Source organism: Schistocerca cancellata, chromosome 7 (assembly GCF_023864275.1).
Source record: "Schistocerca cancellata isolate TAMUIC-IGC-003103 chromosome 7, iqSchCanc2.1, whole genome shotgun sequence".
NCBI lineage: Eukaryota > Metazoa > Arthropoda > Insecta > Orthoptera > Acrididae > Schistocerca > Schistocerca cancellata.
Genome location: NC_064632.1, coordinates 124,144,486 through 124,148,369, shown reverse-complemented (window position 1 = coordinate 124,148,369; position 3,884 = coordinate 124,144,486). Strand labels below are relative to the sequence as shown.

Below are 3,884 nucleotides of genomic sequence, written 5' to 3'. Positions count from 1 at the left end.
TCCTACTGCCATACTTCATTTTTGTGGTTAGTTTTACGATCTGGGAAGAAAAATAAAAAAAAAATTACTTTTATGTTTTGACTGTGAAATCGGAAAGTTAAAGACTTGAAAGACCCTCTTGAAAAGGGTGAGAATAATTCTCTTAATTTATTACTTTTTTTACAAGCTACCAATTTGACACAGTCCGAACCAGCCAGGAATTATTCCGTTTTCACTGCATCCTGTTATAGCCTCGAAGAACCGCTAAATTCCTTCGCCTTCTGTACAGTAAAAGGTACCACAGGACAATAACAATTTTGTACACTGATTTCTTCACATGAATTATTATTATTAAATAATTTAGTTAGGATACCAGAATGTCACAAAACAAGATAAAGCTTAACAAAATCCACTGTTTTTCTGTAGAGATTATAATATTCCATCTGACGCCGAAATTATTCATTGTAACGTTTCAACATGGACTTAGTAATGTGAATCCTGCCAAGTTCTCTAATATTTGTGTCCAATAGATCCTGATTTTGCCATCATTTGGACACCAAATAGTGGTCTGTGTAAAGTAAAAATGATGTGAATTATTGGGTGAAAATTGTAGCCGAGTAATATAGGAGGATGAGCAGTGGGTCTTTTTAATATAACTCTTTCTCTGCTGGCGTACATACACAGAATAATCTCGAAGTAATTATCATAATTATTAGTAAGAGTAGAGCAGTGAAAGTCATAATTAGTTTGTTAATACACTTTACAGAAGTAGCTTCTGGCTGTTGATTTAGAACTTTACACATTCTTGATCTCAGAACACAGTGACAAGTCTTTTCGGTCGTGTGCCTTTCTGTAAATGGTACACTTTTCGATTACTTGCAGCAGTCGCAGTTGATTTACTTCTCGAATTAACGGATAACCGAAGGTAAAAAAAATGAAGGGGGCACCCGGGTTTGAACCGGGGACCTCTCGATCTGCAGTCGAATGCTCTACCACTGAGCTATACCCCCGCCTGGTCACAGGATATCACGTTATGCCATTTCATGCTCGCTTCGGGAACTTTATATAACATACATTTTTATATGTAGTAACTATAAATGGTTGTGACTTCGTAATATTGAAAGATAGTTGTGGGCATATTTTACAATTGCAGGATGAATGTGCGATAATTATACATCTAGGGAAAAAAGTACAGAACAGCGTTTCTTATCTATATTTTGATAGCTGCATCGGGACTACGAAGTCATCGTGTAATACGCATACTCAATTTTCTCTCTCTGTCAGATTACAATGATCAGTCAACATTTATTATCAGGTTGCAGGGGCGATTCTAGAAGGCGGTCAAGGGGGGGGGGGATGGAATATCGCATAACAAAAGGAGAGTTGAGGTCCTCCACCGACAAATTGCTAAAAATTGGTGTTGCTAAACGTAGTTTTTGGTAACTGTTTTGGAGTTCAGGGTAAAAAAATGTGCATTAATAAATAATAAGACGCCCATTTTAAGTTAAATGATATTTATTGGTAGATAGTAAGCTATTTGCCAATGTTATTCTTTTGTTAAAATGTCTTCGAAATTTATTGCAACCTGCATTGCTTCATAATTATTAAAAATAAGATTGAATCTGTTGGAGAAGAAGTAGAAAACTACAAAGGTAATAAACGACAAAGCATACTTCAAGAAGAATTTGCGAAACACAGACTGGAAAAATGCGTACACAATACACTTGGAGTTAATGAAAATTACAGGGTGATTACAAATGATTGAAGCGATTTCACAGCTCTACAATAACTTTATTATTTGAGATATTTTCACAATGCTTTGCACACACATACAAAAACTCAAAAAGTTTTTTTAGGCATTCACAAATATTCGATATGTGCCCCTTTAGTGATTCGGCAGACATCAAGCCGATAATAAAAGTTCCTCCCACACTCGGCGCAGCATGTCCCCATCAATGAGTTCGAAAGCATCGTTGATGCGAGCTCGCAGTTCCGGCACGTTTCTTGGTAGAGGAGGTTTAAACACTGAATCTTTCACATAACCCCACAGAAAGAAATCGCATGGGGTTAAGTCGGGAGAGCGTGGAGGCCATGACATGAATTGCTGATCATGATCTCCACCACGACCGATCCATCGGTTTTCCAATCTCCTGTTTAAGAAATGCCGAACAACGTGATGGAAGTGCGGTGGAGCACCATCCTGTTGAAAGATGAAGTCGGCGCTGTCGGTCTCCAGTTCTGGCATGAGCCAATTTTCCGCGGGCTACGCGTGAAACTTGCCCGCACGCGTTCAACCGTTTCTTCGCTCACTGCAGGCCGACTCGTTTATTTCCCCTTACAGAGGCATCCAGAAGCTTTAAACTGCGCATACCATCGCCGAATGGAGTTATCAGTTGGTGGATCTTTGTTGAACTTCGTCCTGAAGTGTCGTTGCACTGTTATGACTGACTGATGTGAGTGCATTTCGAGCACGACATACGCTTTCTCGGCTCCTGTCGCCAATTTGTCTCACTGCGCTCTCGAGCGCTCTGACGGCAGAAACCTGAAGTGCGGCTTCAGCCGAACAAAACTTTATGAGTTTTTCTGCATATCTGTAGTGTGTCGTGACCATATGTCAATGAATGGAGCTACAGTGAATTTATGAAATCGCTTCAATCATTTGTAATAGCCCTGTACAATGGTGGACTATAAGGTGGCGGGTGGGTGGGGGGGGGGGAGGGAGGGAGACATGTGCGCGGTCCAACCCGAGTCCCTGGTCATGAGAGGCCTCCAAACCTCGATGGCTTCAGGGTGTGGAGGCCTCCAGGACCAGGTAATTTTTAATCAAATCCCAAACAAGGCCAAAATATATTTAAATATTGAATAAATAAGAGGAAATTTGGAGCTCGAGGCCCCATACATACGCAAAGTATAAACATAACTACCTACTTACATCTTATCAGGCCATGACAAATGTTGATGAATTTGCTAAGAATTTTTAAAATTTTTGTAAAACGTTGCACGGACATTAAATTCTTTCTTTACGCTGTTTTAGAGCAAATAACACTTCGCTGTGATATCGAAATACACTCCTGGAAATTGAAATAAGAACACCGTGAATTCATTGTCCCAGGAAGGGGAAACTTTATTGACACATTGCTGGGGTCAGATACATCACATGATCACACTGACAGAACCACAGGCACATAGACACAGGCAACAGAGCATGCACAATGTCGGCACTAGTACAGTGTATATCCACCTTTCGCAATGCAGGCTCCTATTCTCCCATGGAGACGATCGTAGAGATGCTGGATGTAGTCCTGTGGAACGGCTTGCCATGCCATTTCCACCTGGCGCCTCAGTTGGACCAGCGTTCGTGCTGGACGTGCAGACCGCGTGAGACGACGCTTCATCCAGTCCCAAACATGCTCAATGAGGGACAGATCCGGAGATCTTGCTGGCCAGGGTAGTTGACTTACACCTTCTAGAGCACGTTGGATGGCACGGGATACATGCGGACGTGCATTGTCCTGTTGGAACAGCAAGTTCCCTTGCCGGTCTAGGAATGGTAGAACGATGTGTTCGATGACGGTTTGGATGTACCGTGCACTATTCAGTGTCCCCTCGACGATCACCAGTGGTGTACGGCCAGTGTAGGAGATCGCTCCCCACACCATGATGCCGGGTGTTGGCCCTGTGTGCCTCGGTCGTATGCAGTCCTGATTGTGGCGCTCACCTGCACGGCGCCAAACACGCATACGACCATCATTGGCACCAAGGCAGAAGCGACTCTCATCGCTGAAGACGACACGTCTCCATTCGTCCCTCCATTCACGCCTGTCGCGACACCACTGGAGGCGGGCTGCACGATGTTGGGGCGTGAGCGGAAGACGGCCTAACGGTGTGCGGGACCGTAGCCCAGC

The 3,884-nt window shown here is 43.1% G+C and overlaps 1 non-coding gene across 1 annotated transcript; it reads right to left on the bottom strand.

Annotated features, from left to right (window-relative positions):
• Positions 1-917: 917 nt before the first annotated feature.
• On the bottom strand, positions 918-989 carry Trnac-gca (transfer RNA cysteine (anticodon GCA)). The gene has a single exon. It is a non-coding gene; the product is annotated as a tRNA-Cys (tRNA).
• Between the last annotated feature and the right edge of the window lie 2,895 nt (positions 990-3,884).